The sequence below is a fragment of the Mobula birostris genome, chromosome 20 (genome assembly GCF_030028105.1).
Source record: "Mobula birostris isolate sMobBir1 chromosome 20, sMobBir1.hap1, whole genome shotgun sequence".
NCBI classification, from domain to species: Eukaryota; Metazoa; Chordata; class Chondrichthyes; order Myliobatiformes; family Myliobatidae; genus Mobula; species Mobula birostris.
Window position 1 is genome coordinate 46,744,777 of NC_092389.1, and position 24,761 is coordinate 46,769,537.

The window sequence follows — 24,761 nt, forward strand, 5'->3', positions numbered from 1 at the left end:
TCTGCATCCCAGGGTGAGGGAAGTGGATTTATGGTCTGTAGGAGAATGAAGGGTTATACCCAGCAGGAAGGAAAGAGGAGCTGAGGTCAGGTCAGAGTAGCCAAGAGTTTATTGAAGGAGGTCAGGCACGAGGGGCCAGTTGCCTTCCGCATTTTATGGTCTGAGTGTTGCCACCATTTCCCATCTCGGTCTGACTCAGGTTTTGTTCTCCGGAACAGACAACACACCGGAAAGAAAACCAGGAAGTTCAGCCTGTGCTTGATCACGCCACGCCCCCTTATTTACATACCACAATGCCTTGCGCAAAAGAAAACGAATATAATTCCTTTTGTAGTTCGTTCGTGTTAAAGGGAAATACAATTTCTGCTGCTGGGAGAAGGAATGTTCCTGCACTGTGATTTTGGTTACAAATGTAGCTGGTCGTATTTACTTTAGAAGGGTAGGGGCTGTGTGAGGGACAGAATGGATGAGCTGTTTGGGGATCCAATCCGGTTTTTCGTCCGACACGTGATGTTGGGATCCATGGAAGTACAAGTGCTCGCGCGTTTGGGGCAGGTGATCCCCTGGTGGAACGGTGATCCATGTTCTGCTCCTACTACTCTTCCTCCGGTTTGCTGCTATTCCGTGTCAGTGAACAGAGTCATTCTTCATCATCACTGGCCGGATTCTGTTCCTCGGCCCGGTCTTCACGTGTCGGAACGGACACTCACAACTAATCAAACTTTACAGTGGCTGGGCCGTGATCGGGAGCTCGGCGAAGGACGGGTGACCGGTCCCGTGTCCCCTCGCCGTCAGGTCAGCTCCGACCACCGGAAGGTGTTGGGGATCTGGTTCCGAGGAGCCGAGGCGTGCGGGAACAACTGCCTACAGCGGACTGCACTGCCACGGTGAAACAGAAACAGCGCGATTGTGGACCAAACCTGTGTTGTACCGGGCAGGAAGATCTCAGACACTTAAGTCTTCTCAGTGAGAGCAGGGGATAAGAATAACCATGACGGGTGGGTGCTGCATCTACGTAAACACGAGGAATTCTGCAGATGCTAGGTGCTGTAACTATTTGGTTTCGCTTGAACAAATGGAGCCAGACTTGGTACAGTAGTTCCTCCAAGACTCACTTTATTGTTACGTAGCCACCCTGGCCAGCCTCAGGGTCGCTCAGCTCGCTGTCGTCTAGGGGATACAGACCTCAGCCCCGGCCAAACTGGGTAATTAGTTTGTGTGGATGCTGTGTGATGTACCCCACCCCGCCCAAATAACAGACAATACACCAGAAATGATTAAAAGTTTTACAGTTTATAGATATTACCGCAACTATATAATTAATAGAGAATAACATATAAAAGGCGCCACACTTATCAAAGTTCAATCTCTTCGTGCACAAACACTTAAAATAGAGAGTTGCGAGAAATGCTTTATATTGTACAGCACCTACACCACTAATAGGAAGGGCTAACTTAAACAACCCCTAGTGGTCGACACCGCCGAGTATACTTAGCAACGTCTGCGTGGTCCCTGAATCAGGCAATCGACCGTGGACTGGCTAGGGTGGAGGTCCTTCCCACCGGTTCAGCTGCTCGGCCCGAAGCTGGGACCCAGGCGAGTGGTCTGCCCAAGAATGAACTTGCCCACATTTATAGCACTATCTCCACCTCCCAATCCAGCTGGAAGGGGCCAAGCATCCAATCTGACATTTACACGACCCTAACCTCTTGGTCGGGTGACCCTCAACAATCAGCCTTCGCCTCCCCAGGGACATTGCAGCCTATTAAGCTTACAACTAAACAAGGTAAAAAAAAACATTCTGTAGAGACAAGGTGATTAATTACTTTTACACAATCAGCACTTTTAGCTTGCTTTCAGGCCATGTTATCCGGCAAACCAGAGTCACATTGTTCTCCCCTTATCTGGTATCAATGGTCTATTTGCCCAACACACGGTAGACCTTCAAAACAGGACAGACCCACGAATTCCTACTTGTTAACCATTTGCTTGCCGTACCAATTTTCAGACCCACACACTTACCTGCACACTCCACTCCGACTCTGGTATGGCGGATCACAGACGCCTGAAAGCAATTACAGCAGCACACATTGACTTAACCACATGCACAGTAACTATTATAACGACTAATCCATATTACCCATTGAACACACCCAACACTTTGATATCTTCAATCGTACAGCACATTCATAACTCAGTCTCAAAAACATATTTCGATGCTCGGTACGATCATCAAAGTCCTCCATCCTTCGATGTGGTCGCACCGTCCAGACCTCCTCCTCCCAAACTATTCGACGGAGGGGAACAGCAGAGGGAATCCGCGACTCCGGACTGTGACCCATGGACCGAGGGTGTTTTCTCCGCGCCTCAGAAAGAGCATCTGTATCACTCATTGATCTGGGAGATGGCCTATATTGATCGTGTAAGGTTCCGCTTTCTGTTACGATTGGCTGGGGAGGGGTTCCAATCTCAGACCCTAGGGTCTTCCCCTGAAGTGCCCCTAGTAGACCAATGTACCAGAGCAGCACTCCAGCCATCGGTCTGTAATACACAAGAAAACATTAGTTCTAGTTCCGAGCTGTCAGGCGTTCGGAATTTAAACCTTGCAATTCTTCCTGTCCTTCTATAGCGACCCACCGAGTGTTTCCCTGTGCGGGGGCTACTACTTCCCCCTTCTGTCGTTCCCCTCTTGGCCCTGTCACCCATACTTTACTAGCTACCTCACTTATCTCACTCGTGGGAGCCCCTCTAAAGCCACAGGGTAAGTCTGAATCAAACGGGAAATAGGGGAACCCCCCGTTTGTGGTTGATTGTGCAGAACGTTCACTGCTTGTTGCAGTACTGAATGCCATCCTTTCATAGTGTGGGTGGGGGTCATCAGTCGAATCTGCTACTTCAAAAGTCCATTCAATCGGTCAGTCAAACCAGCTGCCTGGGGTAATAAGGAATATGGTTGACCCAATAAATACCTTAATCTTTCACCTGATCCTGGATCTGTTGCCCTGTAAAATGGGATCCATTACAGTATCTGACTGTATTTCCTCGGCTGTGCCATAAGGTGACGTCAGGTTCTCTACCCCTCAGATGGTGGGTTCCTGACCGGCTCTGGGGAAGGGTCTGGCCAGCAGGAATGCGGAATAGGTGTCCACCATTGTCAACACAGATTTATCATTCTTATGTGGGGCAAGAACCCAATGTAATCAATCTGCCATACTTTGTCCGGTACAGAGCCTCTCTTAGTGTGTGTGAAAGGCTCACGTGGGGCAGAGTGAGGCTAAACTTGCTGGCAAATAGGACTCTGACACAATAGTCCGACAGTCATCCACTGTCAAAGATATCCCATGGTATCATCCCCACTCTCACGTCCCCTTCTCCCCGAGATGGCCGGACTGTTCGTGGGCCCATCTAACTACAGGCACTGTAATAGCAGATACCGCAACCAATCCGTCTACTTGATTATTGTGGAGCGTCGTAGGGCTAATGTCCTTTTGGTGAGCATTCACATGATACACATAAATGTCGCCCCTTTGCGCCTCCTGCCAAATCTGTTGCCAATATTCCTTGCCCCAGATAGGTTTATTATGAACTGTCCACTGGTGCATCTGCCAACTCACCATCCAGATAGCCATTCCATTGGCCACTGCCCACGCGTTGGTCGAATTTCCTTGGTGGGGAGTGAAAAGGACAGGGTAACCGCTACAAGTTCTGCCAGCTGACTTGATCCGCCCTCTCCTTCTTGTGTTAACTGAGTCCTGTCCGAGGGTCGCAGAGCAGCGGCCTTCCACTGTTGGCGCCCTGACACCCAACGGCTCCAGCCATCCGTAAACCAGGCACTAGCCTTTTCATCCGATGTCAGTTCCTCGTACGGCCGGCCCCATCGAATGGGGGAGGGTTCGAGAGGGGGAGCCGCCTTCTCTTCCTCGGTTCCCGCTGTCATAGGTAACCTAGCTACTTGTTCATGAAGACGGTTGAGTCCTTCGGATCATTTAACGGCCCGGTCCTGTTTATACCATTTCCACCTCGCTATGGATGTCTGCCATGCGCGCCCCTGTCTCACCTTCGTATCTGGGGCGAGCACCCAGGACGTAACAGGCAAATCGGGTCGCAACACCGTGGGGTCCGATCCCGTGATGGACTCCGTTTCCACCAGGGCCCAGTAGCAAGCCAAGAGCTGTCGTTCAAACGGGGTGTACTGTTCCTCATCTCCCCATGTGAATTCGCTCTTCTTATGAGTGACTGCGTACAATGGTTTCAGTAGGAGCGTCAAATGAGGAATGTGTCTTCTCCAATATCCCAATACCCCCACAAAGCGCAGGGCTTCTTGCTGATTAGTGGGGGTAGCTGTGGCTTGTATTTTATTTTGTACCTTCTCCGGTATAATCCTCTCCCCAGCATGCCAGTGGCTCCCCAGAAACGTCACGGATTGACTGGGGCCTTGAACCTTATCTTCATTCACAGCCCATCCCCTCTCTCACACACACTGTAACAGGGACCCCGGCGCCTCTGCCACACTCTCCTCGTCAGGTCCCCGTAACTTAACATCTTCGATATAGTGGTGTATTCTGACGTCAGGGGGCAGTGCGCAGGTCTCCAAATCACGTGCCACTATCCCGTGGCATAAGGGTAGGATTATGAACATTTTCCTGTGGCAAACGGGTAAAGGTATATTGCCGACTGTTCCAGGTGAAAGCGAACTGCTCTTGTGATTCCTCCTCCAAGGGGATCGAAAGGAAGGTGCTGGCCAGATAAATAACAGCGTACCATCGACCATCTGCATCATCCGAAATATCACCTACCAGCGTCACTATGTCAGGTACAGCAGAACTCAACGGGGAAGAGTATCGATTCAATCGTCGATAGTCAGCAGTCATTCGCCAGGACCCGTCTGGTTTCTTTACCGGCCAGACCGGGCTGTTGTGCGGGGACGTGGCGAGTTGAATAACCCCAGCTTGCTCCAAGGAGGCAATAGTATCAGTTATTTCTTTGTGACCTCCCGGGATCCGGTATTGTGGAACCGACACTTTCTGCATCGGTGGAGGGATAAACAGGGGCTCCCACTTAGCCCTTCCGACTACCACCCGCATGCTCCGAATCCCAAACCTGAAGGTCCCTTTCGAGGTCTTCACTTGCATTCCCCGTAACACATTCATTCCTAAAATACACTCGGTGGTCACAGCAATCAGGACAGATACAGAACGCGGGACGTTTTTGTCGATCGTTACAGGCACTGTTACTTCCCGGGCCCTGGTAAGGGCAGCCCACATCCCTTCAATGTTATACTCGGGGCCCCTCCACTTGTCGGGATCGCCGGGACCACAGTGTGTTCTGCTCCCGTATCCACCAGAACAGCAAACCGTTGATCATTTCCCTTAGCCCAGTGGACCACTATAGGTACATAAGGTCCCCCCCACCCCTGGGTCCACATCGAAGTGATCTTATATGTCGAGGGAACCCGGTCACCCCCCTAGGTCCGGGAGGGGTTGGGAGGCCGCCATTTCCCTGTCTCCTCCCGTGTGGCCTTTTTCACTACATCCTGCAATTCAGTTTACGATGGGTAGAGTGAGGAGGCAGGAGGAGCAGAAAGGGCAGCCGGCGTCTTCCCATGCAAGAGTCCATGTGCTCATGATACATAACATACAATACACCAGTCGGGACACCGTCAATCTTCTCCTTACTGACGCCTGCTTTCAAAAGGGTAGTGAACATCTCCCTGCGCCTCAGGGCAGGTTTCCTAGTCCCATTGGTACCATTAGTACCTTCCCCTCCAGCATTCGTTAGCCATGTCGAACGGACTCAGGTTTCAACCACCTGCAAGTCTGAAAGGTTCGCCAAGGCATTAGTCACGCCCTCCACATCCTCCTGAACTAAGGGCCCCAATATAGCGAGAACCACACCCCGAATAAAGGAGGCGACTGACCACACCTTGGTCGGGACCCCGACCCAGTCACCACCATGCGTCCCAGTCCCCATACATCCTGTTGACCAGGGCCTGTTGTCTTAAACGGTAAATGCCTTCAGCGGCAGTCTCCCAGTTCCCCTGAACCAGTGAATCCCAATCAAGAGGGTGCAGGAATATCTTCTTAACAGCCTCCAACACTTGAAAAAAGAACCTATGTGCGTGGGGAAATTGGCGTAACTCAGTATTACCATAGAACCATAGAACATTACTGCACAGAAACAGGCCTTTTGGCCCTTCTTGGCTGTGCCGAACCATTTTTCTGTCTCGTCCCACTGACCTGCACACGGACCATATCCTTCCACACACCTCTCATCCATGTATCTGTCCAAGTTTTTAAATGTTAAAAGTGAGCCCGCATTTATCACCTCGTCTGGCAGCTCATTCCACACTCCCACCACTCTCTGTGTGAAGAAGCCCCCTCTAATGTTCCCTTTAAACTTTTCCCCATTCACCCTTAACCCATGTCCTCTGGTTTTTTCCTCCCTCAGCCTCAGTGGAAAAAGCCTGCTTGCATTCACTCTATCTATACCTGTCATAATTTTATAAACCTCTATCAAATCTCCCCTCATTCTTCTAAGCTCCTGGGAATAAAGTCCTAACCTATTCAACCTTTCTCTGTAACTGAGTTTCTCAAGTCCCAGCAACATCCTTGTAAAACTTCTCTGCACTCTTTCAACCTTATTAATATCCTTCCTGTAATTTGGTGACCAAAACTGCACATAATACTCCAAATACAAGAATATCAATATTAATACGAGAATTCGAGGTTAAAGACCCTAGCCTTGCTAGTTCTTCAGGATAAAAGGTTATACTAGCACCTCCATCACCCCACAAGCAGAGGAACCATTCAGTCAGTGATTCTCCAGACCTTCGTTTAAAACGAGCAGCCATCTCAGATAGCTCCTTATCATTATACTTCTTGTACTCAAGAGTCTGTACTCCTGGCTGCCCATGGACATTTTTCTGAGAAGTCACCACAGCAGGCCGAGCCTGCAATGGTTCTGGGGCAAAAGCAGTTTCCCCCTCACCAAAGGACCCATTATCATTATCATCATACCATATATCCCCATCCCAGATGTCTGGGTCTCCCCTGGATAGCCACTTCGATCTTATCTTCATGGGATCAGGGGGTATAATTCTGGCAGTGGGCCGCCTCCTGATGTTTGATTTGCACTAGCCTACATGCCATCTTAATTCCCTTCTCCTCAGCTTCCTGTGCCCTATTCTGACTGGTCCTCACCACCTCAGTCATTACTGAGCACCTCTCCTTCCAAGCATTCACTTCATACCATGCACAATCCTGATTTGATGGAGACAGACGTGAGAAGCTCAGAGGAACATCCAGAGAAGCTTCTGAAATGCCCACTTCGCTGCCACTGCTACTGTGCAATCGAGAATCTCCGGAGGGGAAGGTCCCAAATCCTCGGCTTTGCCTATTGCTGGGGCTGGGGTCGAAGCGCTCGGCAGAGATGGTGCTCGGTGCTCGGTGTCGGAGGCTCAAAGTTTTCGGACGGACTCAAGAGTCGGCTGCGGCCGGGTGCTTCCAGGGTGCTGCATCGGCAAGTTTGCGGCGCTGGAAGCTCATGGCAGGGAGAGTTTTTCTTCCTTCTACCATCTGCGTGAGATGATGGGACTTTCGAGAGACTTTGAGGCTTTTTTATACCGTGTCCATGGTCTGTTCTCGATCAAATTATGGTATTGCTTTGCACTGATGTAACTATATGTTATAATTATGTGGTTTTTGTCAGTTTTTCAGTCTTAGTTTGTCTTGTGTTTCTGTGATTTCATTCTGGAGGAAAATTGTATCATTTCTTAATGCATGCATTACTAAATGACAATAAAAGAGGACCGCACGTCCTCATAATCGAATCTAATCTAATCTAAATCCCTCAATTTATCCTTTTCTTGTTCCACTTCACGGGTCCTTTCTAACTGTTGGTGCAAGGCTGTGGCCTGTGGCCAGCAGCCAACAGCCAACAGCCATCAGTATGAGAACCTCATTTCGATGGAAAATTTATTTCTCACAACAATCTAGCCATCTTACTTCCCAATTTCTTGCCAGGATTATCTAGGCGATCATCCCAATTTATGGGAAGTCCCAATTTAGCAAGGGTGTTAGCAAGTGCAGCAAACCCATCAGTATTGCCTGTCCACCCAGGTATGCGATATTGTTCCGGGGCAACCTCCTTGTTCCAGCGAAACATTGGCAGCAATCCACAAATCCTGCCAACTACACCAATTGTTTCACAAAACTGATACCCAATAAGAATAACTGTGACAGGTGGATGCTGCAACTATTTGGTTTCGCTTGAACAAATGGACCCAGACTCGGTAGTTCCTCCAAGACTCACTTTATTGTTAATACAGAGACGACAATAGAGAGTTGTGAGAAATTACACCACTAATAGGAAGGGCTAACTTAAACAACCCCTAGTGGTCGACACCGCCGAGTATACTTAGCAACGTCTGCGTGGTCCCTGAAGCAGGTGACTGACCGTGGACTAGCTAGGGTGGAGGTCCTTGGCACCGGTTCAGCTGCTCGGCCCGAAGCTGGGACCCAGGCGAGTGGTCTGCCCAAGAAAGAACTTGCCCACATTTATAGCACTATCGCCACCTCCCAATCCAGCTGGAAGGGGCCAAGCATCCAATCTGACATTTACACGACCCTAACCTCTCGGTCGGGTGACCTTCAACAATCAGCCTTTGCCTCTCCAGGGATATTGCAGCCTATTAAGCTTACAACTAAACAAGGAAAAAAAAACAGTCTTTAGAGACAAGGTGATTAATTACTTTTACACAATCAGCACTTTTAGCTTGCTTTCAGACCATGTTATCCGGCAAACCAGAGTCACATTGTTCTCCCCTTATTTCGTATCAAGGGTCAATTTGCACAACACGCGGGTAGACTTTCAGAACAGGACAGACCCACAAATTCCTACTTGTTAACCATTTCCTTGCCATACCAATTTTCAGACCCACACACTTACCTATACAGGAGGCAAGAGTTGATTGCCACCACTGGAAAGTGATGCTGGTCAGGTAGTAATGGGGGACAAAGAAATGGCAGATGAACTTAATAAGTACTTTGCTTCAGTCTTTACTGTGGAAGACACTAGCAGTGTGCCAGAAGTCCATGAGTATCAGGGAGCAGGAGAGACTGTCATTGCTATTAAACAGGAAAAAGTGCTACGCAAACTGAAAGGTCTTAAGATGGATAAGTCACCTGGATCAGGTGGACTACATTCCAGAGTCCTGGAAGAGGTTGCTGAAGAGATAATGGATACATTGGTCATGATCTTTCAAGAACTACCTGATTCTGGCATGGTCCAGGAAGCCTGGAAAATGGCTAATGTCACTCTACTCTTTAAGAACGGAGGAAGTCAAAAGAAAGGAAATTATAGGCCAGTTAGCTTAACCTCAGTGGTTGAGGTTTGGGGATACTATTTGGAGACTAATGATAAAAGAATTCAAAGTAAGCATGATTTCTGTAAAGGGAAATCTCGCCTGACAAATCTGTTGGAATTCTTCAAAGAAGTAACAAGCAGGGTGGACAAAGGAGAGGCAATGGATGTCATTTACGTGGATTTTCAGAAGGCATTTTGTAACGTGCCTCACACGAGGCTGCTTAACAAGATAAAATCCTATGGTGTTATAGGAGAGATACTGGCATGGATAGAGGAATTGCTGGCAGGTAGAAGGTAGCAAGCAGGAATAAAAAGGACCTTTTCTGGTTGGCTGCCAGTGACTAGTGGTATTCCAAAGGGGTCAGTGTTAGGATCGCTACTTTTCACACTGTTTGCCAATGACTTGGATAATGGAATTCATGGCTTTGTGACAAAGTTTGCAGGATGATACGAAGATAGGTCGAGGGATAGGCAGTGCTGAGGAAGCAATGCCATTGCAACAGAACTTAGAAAAATTGGAAGACTGGGCAAAAAAGTGGAAGATTGAGTACAGTGTTGGGAAATGTATAATAATGCATTTTTGTAAAAGGAGCAACAGTGCAGGCTATTATCTAAATGGGGAGAAGGTTCAAAAATCAGAGGTGCCGATTAAGACTTCTGAGCCACAGAGACAGCTGGATCCTGTGGTAAACCATATGCATGTTGTAACTGGGTTAACTGTGTGGACACGGCCCTCTGCTGACTACCCCTGTGGCTCCTCCCACAGGTCCTGAATAAAGGTGATTTCGTCTTGCCCCTCCCCCTCAGTCCAGGGGCAGGCACTCACCATGGAGGTCGTATTGTTGTACAGCGAATAACAGCCTTGCAGTATTTTACCCAACCTCAACCTTTTGGAGTTATTGAAGGTGCTTCAATTTCATTCGCTGCACATTTTAAAGCATGGAGCACGCTCTGAGACCCGACAGGTTAGACCTCGATCCGCAAACGCCTGAAGCTGGAAACGCTTTCGAACTCTGGCTGCCCCGCTTCGAAGCGTACCTAGAGGAGATTAAAGTGACTGATCTCGTAGCGAAGCGCAGAGTTCTACTCTCCAGGGTCAGTCCACGGGTCTATTCGCTGATCAGAGACCAGCCGAGCTACGACGGCGCGATGAGCGCCCTCAAAGGACAATACCTGCGGCCGATAAACAGCGTCTACGTGCAACATCGCTTAGCGACACGGCAACAACGGCCCGGGGAATCAAGTGCTGAGTTTGTCTGGGCCCTACTGACACTCATGCGAGCCTGCAATTGCCAGGAGCTGACGGCGGCGCAGCATGCAGAGCTCCTAGTGAGAGACGCCTTCACCATGGGGACCAGGTCAGTGTATGTGCGCCAGCGGCTGTTGGAAAAAGCCGATCTTACCTTAAGTTCGGCGATCAAACTGGCCGACACGCTGGAGGCCGCACTGCACAACTCTGAGGTTCTCCAGACGTGCGATCCCCCGACAGCCTCGTGGGCGCCGCAGACCCTGCAACCCACCGGCGAATCGACCTCGGCTGCTGCCAGTCGCGAGTCCGCAAAGTGCTACTTCGGCAGACTCGAAAAGCACCCCCGGAAACGCTGCCCGGCCCGAGAAGCAACCTATTCCAGCTGTGGAAAGAAGGGCCACTTCGCAAAGGTCTGTAAACCTTTGAGGAGAGTACGACTTTAGCCACAAATGGGGAGAATTGCAGCTCGAGGACGACAATTCATTAGCCGAAGAGGTATGAACCTTTCAAAGGGAGGAAGAAGAGGCATAAATAGAGGAAATCGTAGTTGAAGAACATGTACCTAGGTGAAGCGTATTGATCTCTAGTCATTGGTTTGGCTCCTTGCTAAATAAAACAAATTTTTGAACTTCCAAAAAAAAAAAATCAGAGATGCCAAGGGACTTGGGAGTCCTTGTGCAATACTCCCAGAATGTTACTTCACAGGTTGAGCGTGATGCTTGAAAGCTATCATTAAAGAAGAAATAGCAAGACATCTGGCAAGAAATGGACCCATCAGGCAGATTCAATTCTTTTTTTTCCCTTACTGGTTTACGTGTTAATAAACAGCCAGTAGGTGGAGGTTGTGTCTCTCTCAGTCCATCAGGGTCAAGCATATTTAGCTTCCAACCCACAACACACACACCAAGTGCTGGAGGAACCCAGCAGGTCAGGCGACAGTGAATTCTAAATCACAACTGTCTATGTTAAAAAGAAATTACTTCACTGCCCCTCTGACCCAGGCCTAGGCTGAGTCCAGACTGAACAAGAGGCCTGAGCGGAAACCCAGGAACTGGAATCTCATGAACCAAAGTGAAGAGATTTATGGCAAATTAAGAATTATCCTCAATCTCCTTCCTCCAGTTATTGACCCTCCTGCTGCTGAAAGCAGTTTCTCTTGACCCACCCTCCATTATTTGATTGCCTGTAATAAATCTGCCTTTATCACCTCTCTGAAAGGGGAGTAGCACTGGGGCTTCTCACATCTCACCGCATTAAATGGTCCCTTCTCCCTGGGCCAGCTGCTCACTGACCTGTTCCGGTATCAGGAATGGCATTATTAGAGCCATATTATTCTATAATATCATGGAAATAAACCTTTGACTACATAGTGTTCTTGTCACTGGTGCCATTGCCATGGATTCTTCTGCACGCCTCTCTGAGTCTTTGAGGCGAAACTGAATGGTATTCTGAGCGTCACAAGGTCAGGAAGTTCATCTGACACTGGCTGCCAAGATTGTTTTTTACTGAGTGTTTTAAAATGCCAGCTGTTTTCAAATTTTTTTCTTTCTGTCTCCTTCAGACCAGCCAAGTGGTAGAAATTGTCTCCAGCCCAAGCCAGCGAGCAGGCGGCTGGGTGGAGAAGAATGGGGCCACAGCTGTGAATTGTCTCCAGGCAGAGCAGATGTTGAGCCAGAGCTGGTTGCCGTAGAGCGGGTTTCTGATCAGAAGGCTGATGGCACAGAACACTGCTCGCTGCTCCAGACACAATCCCAAGCAGAGCAGAAAGAACCAGGCCAGAAGCAGGAGCACAGGTTCCATTGGAGATCCCTGCTGAAGCACAAGAGGGAAATGCTGTGAGTGAGGCCAATGTGCAAAAGTTCCATCAGCAGGCCCAAGGCCTTAATCAACAGCAGGTTCAAGGCCTTGATCAACAAGAAGCCCAAGGCCTTGATCAACAGCAGGCCCAAAGCCTGGATCAACAAGAGGCCAAAGATGGGGATCAGCAGCAGGTTCAAGATCTGATCCCACTGGAGCCCCAAGCTCTGAAAGAGGCCAAAGACCTGGAGCAGCAGGAAGCACGGGATGAAAATGGGCAGGAATCACAATACCCATCTCTACTGGACACCCAGCAAAAGAATCAGAAGGGGGCTAACTTTGGATCTCAGGTGCTGGTCGATAATCAATTGAACCCTGAGGCTCAGGCCAAGCCAGAGCTCCAAGCCCAACAGGACGACCAATTTCAACCAGTGTCCCAGGCTCAGCATGTGGCCCAGCTGCAAAACCAGGACCTGGAAGAAGGGCAACTTCAGCCAATTAACAAGCTACCAACGCAGATCAAAGTAAAGCCTCAGAGTCGAGCCCAGCCTGTGTCCATTTCATCCAAAGAAAATATAACCAGTGTAAGTAGAAACAGTCTTTCTACAGTGGTTGATTTTGGACGGGCGAAGTTGAAGCCCAAGAGCTTGATCAACAGCAAGTCCAAAGCCGAGAATTTGAAAGCAGATTACAAAGTTAATGGTAGTATTCTGAGCAATTTGGAGAAACAGAGGGTTCTTGGGATCCAGGTCCATAGATCTCTTGAAGTTACCAAGTAAGTTGTTAAGGTGGTTAAGAAGGCATATGTTGTGCTCACCTTCATTAGGTAGGGGATTGAGTTCAAGAGGCGCGAGGTAATGTTGCAGCTCTAACAAAACCCTAGTTGGACTACACTTGGGGAGCATTGTGTTCAGTTCCAGTCACCTCATTACAGGAAGGATGTGGAAGCTTTAGGTGAGGTGCAGAGGAGATTTACCAGGATGCTGCCTGAACTAGAGGACATGTCTGGTGAAGGTAGGTTTTGCCAGCTGAGGCTTTTCTCTTTGGAGCGAAGGAGGATGAGGGGTGACTTGATGGAAGTGTATAAGACTATAAGAAGCACAGATCAACTGGATAGCCAGAGTTTTCTTCCCAGGCAGAAGTGGCAAATGCCAGGAGGCATAATTTCAAAGCCATTGGAGGGAAGTATAGAGGGGATGGTAGAGGCAGAGAGTAGTGGGTGCATGGAACGCCCTGTCATGGGTGGTACTAAAGGCAGATACATTAGGGGCATTCAAGAAATGTTGAGACGAACACATGATGAAGGAAAAATAGAGGGTTAAGTAGGAGAGAAGGGTTAGATTGATCTTAAAGTAGGTTAAAAGTTGGTAGTCATGGACCTAGAACACATTCTACACAACCTCACATGGACCCCAGAACACATCCTACACAACCTCTCATGGACCCAAAACACATCCTACACAACCTCTCATGGACCAAGAACACATCCTACACAACCTCTCATGGTCCTAGAACACATCCTACACAACCTCTCATGGTCCTAGAACACATCCTACACAACCTTCTCATGGTCCTAGAACACAGCCTACACAACCTCTCATGGTCCTAGAACACATCCTACACAACCTCTCATGGACCCCAGAACACATCCTACACAACCTCTCATGGTCCTAGAACACATCCTACACAACCTCTCATGGACCTAGAACACATCCTACACAACCTCTCATGGACCAAGAACACATCCTACACAACCTCTCATGGTCCTAGAACACATCCTACACAACCTCTCATGGACCTAGAACACATCCTACACAACCTCTCATGGACCAAGAACACATCCTACACAACCTCTCATGGTCCTAGAACACATCCTACACAACCTCTCATAGACCCAGAACACATCCTACACAACCTCGTCCCTCCTGCTTCCCTCTTCTTCAATTCCCCATTCTGGCCTCTTCTCCACATCTCCCTATCACCTCCTCTAGTACCCCTCTTCCTTCCCTTTCTCCTGTGGTCCACTCTCCTCTCCTATCAGATTCCTCCTTCTCCAGCCCTTTTACCTTTTCCACCTATCACCTTCCAGCTTCTTACTTCATCCCGCTCCCCCACCCACCTGGCTCCACACATAATCTTCCAGCGTGTCCTCCTTCCCTTCTCCCCACCTTTTTTATTCTGGTTTCTTCCCCCTTCCCTTTCCAGTCCTGATGTAGGGTCTTGGCCCGGAAATGTCAACTGTTTATTCATTTCCATAGATGCTGACTGACTTGCTGATTTCCTCCAGTATTTTGTGTGTAGAATCTCATTTGTCTTTGTCGTTATCTACATTACTCACAGCTAACTTTCTGTGACCACCCCCCCAGCTCTCCCTGTACAGTAACATTCTGTGATGTCGCTCTCTCTCTCTCTGTTTAAAGGATATTTTACTTTCTTACACCTTTCACCATCATCATTATGTGTCATGCCATATGATGTGGGCAATCATGGTCTTTGGCACTGTGGGCAATGGCAAACCTCTTCTGGGGCAGTGTCTTTACAAGACGGGTGACCCTAGACATTATGAATTCTCTTCAGACACTGTCTGCCTGGCGTCCGTGGTCGTATAACCAGGACTTGTGATATGCACCGGCTGTTCATAGAACCAACCAACACCTGCTTCCGTGGTTTGATGTGACCCTGATCGGGAGTGCTAAGCAGGTGCTATTCCTTGCCCAAGGGTGACCTGCAGACTAGTGGAGGGAAGGAGCACCTTACACCTCCCTTGGTAGAGATGTATCTCCACCCCACCCCCCAACTACACCTTTAACCACACATTATAGTCCAGCTCCCGTGTGGCGTTTACCCTTCAGGGAAATATCTAAAATAACGCACACAAAATGCTGGAGGAACTCAGCAGGCCAGGCTACAGTGAATTCTAAATCACAACTGTCTATGTTAAAAAGAAATTACTTCACTGCCCCTCTGACCCAGGCCTAGGCTGAGTCCAGACTGAACAAGAGGCCTGAGCCCAAACCCAGGAACTGGAATCTTTGGAACCAAAGTGAAGAGATTTATGGCAAATTAAGAATTATCCTCAATCTCTTTCCGCCAGTTATGGACCCTCCTGCCGCTGAAAGCAGTTTCTCTTGACCCACCCTCCATTATTTGATTGCCTGTAATAAATCTGCCTTTATCACCTGTCTGAAAGGGGAGTAGCACTGGGGCTTCTCACATCTCACCGCATTAAATGGTCCCCTCTCCCTGGGCTGCTCCCTGACCTGTTACGGTATCAGGAATGGCATTATTAGAGCCATGTTATTCTATAATATCATGGAAATAAACCTTTGACTACATAGTGTTCTTGTCACTGGTGCCATTGCCATGGATTCTTCTGCACGCCTCTCTGAGTCTTTGAGGCGAAACTGAATGGTATTCTGAGCATCACAAGGTCAGGAAGTTCATCTGACACTGACTGCCAAGATTGTTTTTTACTGAGTGTTTTAAAATGCCAGCTGTTTTCAAATTTTTTTCTTTCTGTCTCCTTCAGACCAGCCAAGTGGTAGAAATTGTCTCCAGCCCAAGCCAGCGAGCAGACGGCTGGGTGGAGAAGAATGGGGCCACAGCTGTGAATTGTCTCCAGGCAGAGCAGATGTTGAGCCAGAGCTGGTTGCCGTAGAGCGGGTTTCTGAACAGAAGGCTGATGGCACAGAACACTGCTCGCTGCTCCGGAAACAATCCCAAGCAGAGCAGAAAGAACCAGGCCAGAAGCAGGAGCAGACAGAGGTTCCATTGGAGATCCCTGATGAAGCACAAGAGGGAAATGCTGTGAGTGAGGCCAATGTGCAAAAGTTCCAACAGCAGGCCCAAGGCCTTAATCAACAGCAGGTTCAAGGCCTTGATCAACAAGAAGCCCAAGGCCTTGATCAACAGCAGGCATAAATCCTGGATCAACAAGAGGCCAAAGATGGGGATCAACAGCAGGTTCAAGATCTGGTCCCACTGGAGCCCCAAGCTCTGAAAGAGGCCAAAGACCTGGAGCAGCAGGAAGCACGGGATGAAAATGGGCAGGAATCACAATACCCATCTCTACTGGACACCCAGCAAAAGAATCAGAAGGGGGCTAACTTTGGATCTCAGGTGCTGGTCGATAATCAATTGAACCCTGAGGCTCAGGTCAAGCTAGAGCTCCAAGCCCAACAGGACGACCAATTTCAACCAGTGTCCCAGGCTCAGCATGTGGCCCAGCTGCAAAACCAGGACCTGGAAGAAGGGCAACTTCAGCCAAGTAACAAGCTACCAACGCAGATCAAAGTAAAGCCTCAGAGTCGAGCCCAGCCTGTGTCCATTTCATCCAAAGAAAATATAACCAGTGTAAGTAGAAACAGTCTTTCTACAGTGGTTGATTTTGGACGGGTGAAGTTGAAGCCCAAGAGCTTGATCAACAGCAAGCCCAAAACCGAGAATTTGAAGGCAGATTACAAAGTTAATGGTAGTATTCTGAGCAATTTGGAGAAACAGAGGGTTCTTGGGATCCAGGTCCATAGATCTCTTGAAGTTACCACGTAAGTTGTTAAGGTGGTTAAGAAGGCATATGTTGTGCTCACCTTCATTAGGTAGGGGATTGAGTTCAAGAGGCGCGAGGTAATGTTGCAGCTCTAACAAAACCCTAGTTAGACTACACTTGGGGAGTATTGTGTTCAGTTCCAGTCACCTCATTACAGGAAGGATGTGGAAGCTTTAGGTGAGGTGCAGAGGAGATTTACCAGGATGCTGCCTGAACTAGAGGACATGTCTGGTGAAGGTAGGTTTTGCCAGCTGAGGCTTTTCTCTTTGGAGCGAAGGAGGATGAGGGGTGACTTGATGGAAGTGTATAAGACTATAAGAAGCACAGATCAACTGGATAGCCAGAGTTTTCTTCCCAGGCAGAAATGGCAAATGCCAAGAGGCATAATTTCAAGGCCATTGGAGGGAAGTATAGAGGGAATGGTAGAGGCAGAGAGTAGTCGGTGCATGGAACGCCCTGTCATGGGTGGTGCTAAAGGCAGATACATTAGGGGCATTCAAGAAATGTTGAGACGAACACATGATGATGGAAAAATAGAGGGTTGAGTAGGAGAGAAGGGTTAGATTGATCTTAAAGTAGGTTAAAAGTTGGTAGTCATGGACCTAGAACACATCTTACACAACCTCACATGGACCCCAAAACACATCCTACACAACCTCTCATGGACCCAAAACACATCCTACACAACCTTTCATGGACCTAGAACACATTCTACACAACCTCTCATAGACCTAGAACACATCCTACACAATCTCTCGTGCACCTAGAACACAACCTCTCGTTCACCTAGAACACATCCTACACAACCTCTCGTGCACCTAGAACACATCCTACACAACCTCTCATAGACCTAGAACACATCCTACACAACCTCTCGTGCACCTAGAACACATCCTACACAACCTCTCATGGACCTAGAACACATCCTACACAACCTCTCATGGACCCAGAACACATCCTGCACAACCTCACATGGACCCCAGAACACATCCTACACAACCTCTCATGGACCCAAAACACATCCTACACAACCTCTCATGGACCTAGAACACATCCTACACAACCTCTCATAGACGTAGAACACATCCTACACAACCTCTCGTGCACCTAGAACACATCCTACACAACCTTCTCATGGACCCAGAACACATCCTATGCAACCTCTCATGGACCTAGAACACATCCTACACAACCTCTCATGGACCCAGAACACATCCTACACAACCTCTCATGGACCTAGAACACATTCTACACAACCTCTCATAGACCTAGAACACATCCTACACAACCTCTCGTGCACCTAGAACATAACCTCTTGTGCAACTCGAACACATCCTACACAAGCTCTCGTGCACCTAGAACACATCCTACACAACCTTCTCATGGACCCAGAACACATCCTATGCAACCTCTCATGGACCTAGAACACATCCTACACAACCTCTCATGGACCTAGAACACATCCTACACAACCTCTCATGGACCCAGAACACATCCTACACAACCTCTCATGGACCTAGAACACATCCTAAACAACCTCTCATGGACCTAGAACACATCCTACACAACCTCAGATGGACCTAGAACACATCCTACACAACCTCTCATGGACCTAGAACACATCCTACACAAGATCTCATGGACCTAGAACAGATCCTACACAACCTCTCATGGACCCAGAACACATCCTACACAACCTCTCATGCACCCAGAACACATCCTACACAACCTCTCATGGACCCAGAACACATCCTACACAACCTCTCATGGACCTAGAACACATCCTACACAACCTCAAATGGACCTAGAACACATCCTACACAGTTGAGAAAGCCGACCAACGACTCTACTTTCTGAAGAGGCTGAAGAGAGCTGGAGTATGCACATCCATATTCACGTTATTCTACAGATGCCCAGTAGGGGGCATCCTAACAAGCTGTATCGCTGCCCGGTAGCGAAACTGCACTGAGGCAGACAAAGGGCGGTCAAAACTGACCAACGCGTCACTGGCACCAGCCGACCGCCAGCAAGGACATATACACAGAAAGGTGCTGGAGGAAGGCCAGTACTATCATGAAGGACCCCACCTGTCCTGCTCATGGACTGTTTGTTCCACTCCCATCAGGGAGAAGACTGCGTAGCATCTACGCCAGGACCACCAGACTCAAAAGAAGCTACTTTTCCAAGGAATAAGGCTGATCAGCACCTCCACCCACTAATCCACCCCCACCACCACTACTTAATCATTTCCGGTCAGAGTCAACTTCTGTACAGACACTCCTGTGCCCAGCGTCACCTTATGGACATACAAACAATCTGTGTATATAAGCTTTCTTATGTTTTTATATTTATTCTGCTCTTTTTTAAATTATAGTGTTCTTTATCCTATTGTGTTCATTATCTTGTTTTTTTTTTTGTCCTGTATCAGATCTGGAGAAACATTTATTTTGTTCTCCTTCACACTTGACATTAATCAATCGTGGACTTCTCCTGTGTTCCAAGAATCAATCAGGAACCTGACTGAGGAACTGAATCGACTTGCAGCATCTAAGGTCCCTCTTTTGGGCAACACTCTACGAGCAAGCTGGGTCCTTTGGAAGCTTTCAAACTCCCCTTACCTTCGAACGTTAGTTACTGCTGGCGTTCCACCTGACTGGCCTCCTTCGGGAGAGGAGCCCAAAGAAACGTGTGGTAATCTCAAGCTGTACTCCGTCCAACCTGCGGCAAAACGGAAAGATAGCTAAAAGCCAAAGAGCTGTGCAGGCAGCTCACAAAACTACAAGACATAAAGCACTGTGCAAAAGTCTCAGGTACATAATGGGGTGCCCAAGACTTTTACACAGTACTGTAGTAAATTTATGTATCACTCAGACTCAGGTTTATTATCACCGGCACGTGTCGTGTAATTTGTCAAATTAGCAGCCACCGTTCAATGCAACACGTAATGTAGAAGAAAAAAAGTAAAAATAAATAAATAAGTAAATCAATTACAATATACGCATGTTGAATATTAAAAATTGTGCAGAAGCAGGAATAGTATATATTAAAAAAGCGAGGTAGTGTCCAAGGGTTCAATGTCCATTTGGGAATCGGATGGCAGAGGGGAAGATGCTGTTCCTGAATCGCTGAGTGTGTGCCTTCAAGCTTCTGTCCCTCCTACCTGATGGTAACAGTGAGAAAAGGGCATGCCCTGGGTGCTGGAGGTCCTTAATAATGGACGCTGCCTTTCTGAGACACCGCTCCTTCAAGATGCCCTGGGTACTTTGTAGACTGGTACCCAAGATGGAGCCAACTAGGTTTACCACCCTCTGCAGCTTCTTTCAGTCCTGAGCAGTAGTCCCCACCTCCCCCCACCCCATACCTGACAGTGTCAGAATGCTCTCCATGGGAAGTTTTTGAGTGTATTTGTTGACATACCAAATCCCTTCATACTCCTGCTCTGCAGCTCTCAATTCTGTACTGCTGCCATGAAGAATTAAATTTCACCACATATGTGTGTGACAATAAACCTGATTCTGATGTGGGTGTCTATTGTGGACTGAGAGTAAGAAGGGGGTAGGGAGAGGGGAATCATGGTGGGGAAAAGGGAAAGGGAGAGGGGAGGGAGCAGGAAGCACCAGAGGGACATTCTGCAATGATCAATAAACCGATTGTTTGGAATCAGATGACCCTGCCTGGTCTCTCAGGGCTGGGTGTGTTTGCACCTGCCTCTGGCACTCCTTCTCTGCCACCTGTCCCACACCCCTCCCGCAGTGCTCCATCCTCACCGTTCCCAACGTCCTTTACTCCCATCGGATTTACAAACTCACTCTTCGTACCACATTGACAAATACAGTGCTGTGTAAAAGTCTTAGGCACCCTACCTATATACAGTATACATACATATGTATGTGTGTGTGTGTGTGTGTGTGTGTACATATATATATACACACACACCTAAGACTTTTGCACTGTACTGTAGTTAAGCAGCATTTGTAAAAAAAAGAAAAACTAGTCAATCTAGATTATTTCATCCTCTCCCCTCCCATCAGACAGATGGATAAAGTGCCACCCGGTTCCAGGTCAGTTTTTAACTTTGATGTGTGTTGCTTGAATTTCCAGCATCTGCAGAATTCCTGTTGTTTTTGTTCTTTCCAAGACCATGATTGTTCTTGGCAAATTTTTCTACAGAAGTGGTTTGGCATTGCCTTCTTCTGACCAGTGTCTTTACAAGACGGGTGACCTCACCCCAGCCACATTATCAATACTCTGAATTCAGAGATTGTCCGCCTGGCGTCAGTAGTCACATGACCAGAACTTGTGATCTGCACTGGCTGCTCATACGACCATCCACCGCCTGCTCCCATGGGTTCACGTGACCCTGATCGGGGGGTGGGGGCTACGCAGGTGCTGCACCTTGCCCAAGGGTGACCAGCAGGCCAGCAGAGGGAAGCAGCGTCTCACACCTCCTTTGGTAGAGATTCATCTCCACCCCGCCACCCACATGTCCCTCAGTACATGTGACAGTAGTAAGGGGTGGGACTCCACAGTAGTGTAGTGGTTCGTGTGAGGCTATTACAGCTCAGGGCATTGGGATTGGTGTTAAAATCCGGTATCCTCAGTCAGCAAGTTTGTGTGGTCTTCCTGTGTGCTCGTGGGTTTCCCCTTGGTGTGCCGGATCTCTCACACAGAACAAAGACGGGTCGGTTAATAAGTTAATTCCCATTCCCACATGTCGATCCATGGCCTCCTCTCGTGCCAAGATGAGGCCACCCTCAGGGTGGGGGAGCCCCAACACTCATATTCCGTCTGGGTAGCCTCCAACCTGATGGTATGAACATCGATTTCTCCTTCCAGTGAACGAATTCTACCCCCCCCCACGCCCCCCGTTCCCAGCTCTGACCTTCCAATTCTTCTCACCCGCCTTCCCTTTCTCCAATGGTCCACTCTCCATCTCCAGTCAGACTCTTCCTTCTGCAGCCCCCTTGACCTTTCCCACCCACCTGGCTTCACCTAGCACCTTCCAGTTAGCCTCTCCCCCCTCCCTCCCACCCCACCCCCACCATTTAATTCAGGCGTCGTCCCCCTTCCTTCTCAGTCCTGAAGACGACTCTCCGCCCAAAGCATCACCAGTTTTACACCTTTCCATGGGTGCTGCCTGATGTGCTGCAGTTCCTCCAGCAGTTTGTGTGTGTTGAGAGGTCGGGTGTAAAATCGGTGGGGGCTGCTCGAAGGGCCTATCCCGTGCTGTATCTCTAAATCGATTACTATTCTGTATTTGCCGGGTGAGGGGGGGATTCTTACCTTGAAAATTCCAATCCAGTCGTTCTTATGGGGTGTGATCCTGGGGTCAAGGTGGAATTGCATTTTACAGCAACGTCTCTCATGTACAGCTTCTCTACGTTGACAGAGATTACTTCGGCGAAGGTGCTGGAGTACAGTGAAGAGGTGCCAGTCAATGACTCTTCGTTCATGGTGTCCGGACTGAGCAACAAAGAGAGAAACAAAATGTACTTAACCACAGTGTCTGAGATCTCCTTCATAGGGGGAAAAAACACCTTTATGATGCAAGACCACAGACATAGGAACAGCATCAGGCCATTTGGGACTGCAGTTGGGAGGGTGAGTACTTTCACGTTCCTCGGTATACACATCACCGAAGATCTCACCTGGATTGTACACACCGGCTGTGTGGCAAAAAAAAGCACAACAGCGTCTCTTCCACCTCAGGCGACTGAAGAGGTTCAGCACGAGTCCCCAAATCCTCAAGACCTTCTGCAGGGGCACCATTGAGAGCATCCTGACTGGCCATACGGGAACTGAACCAACCTTGATCGCTGGTCACTGCAGAGAGTGGTACGGACAGCCCAGCACATCTGTGCATGTGAACTTCCCTCCATTGAGGACATTTACAGCAGCAGGTGCAGAAAGGAAGATCATTGGGGACACCAGTCACCCCTCCCAACCATAAACTGTTTCTGCTGCTTCATTACCGCAGCATTAAAGCCAGGATCTGTGTGTGTGTGTGTGTGTGTGTGTGTGTCTGTCTGTCTGTCTGTGTGTGTATATATATATATATATATATATAGACGCAAGTGCGCGCACACACACACACACACACACACACACACACACAGCTCGGGAGCTTAAAAATTTGCAGAGCACTGTAGTAATTTTATGTATTGTACTGCACTGTAGCTACACAAGATAAAACAAATTTCATGAAATATATGAGTGATGATAAACCTGATTCCGATGTGGGTCTCCATTGTGGACTGAGAGTGGGAAGTGGGGCAGGGAGAGGAGAATCATGGTTGGGAAAAGGGTGGGAGTGGGAGGCATCGGAGAAACATTCCGTAATGATCGATAAACCAATCGTTTGGAATCAAATAACCTTGCCTGGTGTCTCAGGGCCGGGTGTGTCGGTACCCCCGCCAGACACACCTTCTCTGCCACCTGTCCCCACACCCCTACGGCGGTATTCCACACGCAAAATTCCCAACATCCCTTTGCTCCCGCCGGATTTAAAAGCACGCTCTCAGTGCACGTTGACAAACACAGTACTGCATGCAGAAGTCTGGGGCACCCCAACTATATACAGGTGTCCGAGACGTTTGCACAGACTGTAAACAGCAGAATTAAGCCATTCAGCCCATCGAGTCTGTTCTGGAAGAGGACAGAAAACAGGGGTACAGTTGAGCAGGGATAGGATCAATGTTCATGCTGTGATACAACAAAAGGGTGTACATTTCACAGTGTGTCCAACCTGCTGGAACACAGATGGAAAAATCATACAACTCCCATGAACGGAAAATCCACCAGGGTGGGACAGTAAAATCTGTTAGCAGTAAAATTATATCCCAACAACTGCCCAGCACATTAACCAAAGAGAATAAATTAAATGTTGAAATCACTTCTACTGTTTTTGTGTGGGGGAGATAGAGGAAGGGGGGGGGTGGTTTGGGGATTGATGCTCAATCTCACGTTTCCCTGTGGACGATCTCTTAGTTTTTGTGTGAGGGAGGGGATTGGCAGGTGTTTCGGGTTTGATGTTGAATATGACGTTTTCGTGTGGACGATCAGTTAGTTATTGTGTGAGGGAGGGGATTCGGGGAGGGGGTTGGGGTTTGATGTTCAATCTGATATTTCTGTGTGGATGATATGTTAGTTTTTGTGTGAGGGAGTGGATTTGGTTGGTTTCGGGTTTGATGTTCAATCTGCCGTTTCCGTGTGGACGATGTGTTAGTTTTTGTGTGAGCGAGGGTATGGGGGGGGGGGCGGGTTTGGGATTTGATGTTCAATATGACGTTCCTGTGTGGACGAACAGTTAGTTTTTGTGTGAGGGAGGGGATTTGGGGGGTGCTTGGGGTTCGATGTTCGGGGTTCGATGTTCAATATGACGTTTCCGTGTGGACGATCTGTTAGTTTTTCTGTGAGGGAGGGGATTGGGGGCGTTTGGGGTTTGATGTTCAATCTCACTTTTCCGTGTGGACGATCTGTTAGTTTTTATGTGAGGGAGGGGATTCGGGGGGGAGCGGGGTTGGAGTTTGATGTAAAATCTGACGTTTCCGTGTGGACGATCTGTTAATTCTTGTGTGAGCGAGCGGATTCGGGGGGGTTTGGGATTTGATTTTCAATGTGATGTTTCTGTGTGAACAATTTGTTAGTTTTTGTGTGAGGGAGGGATTTCGGGTTTGATGGTCAATCTGACGTTTCCGTGTGATCATAAATTAGTTTTTGTGAGAGGGAGGGGATTCGGGGAGTTTGGAATTTGATGTTCAATCTGACGTTTCCGTGCGGACGATTTGTTAGTTTTTGTGTGAGGGA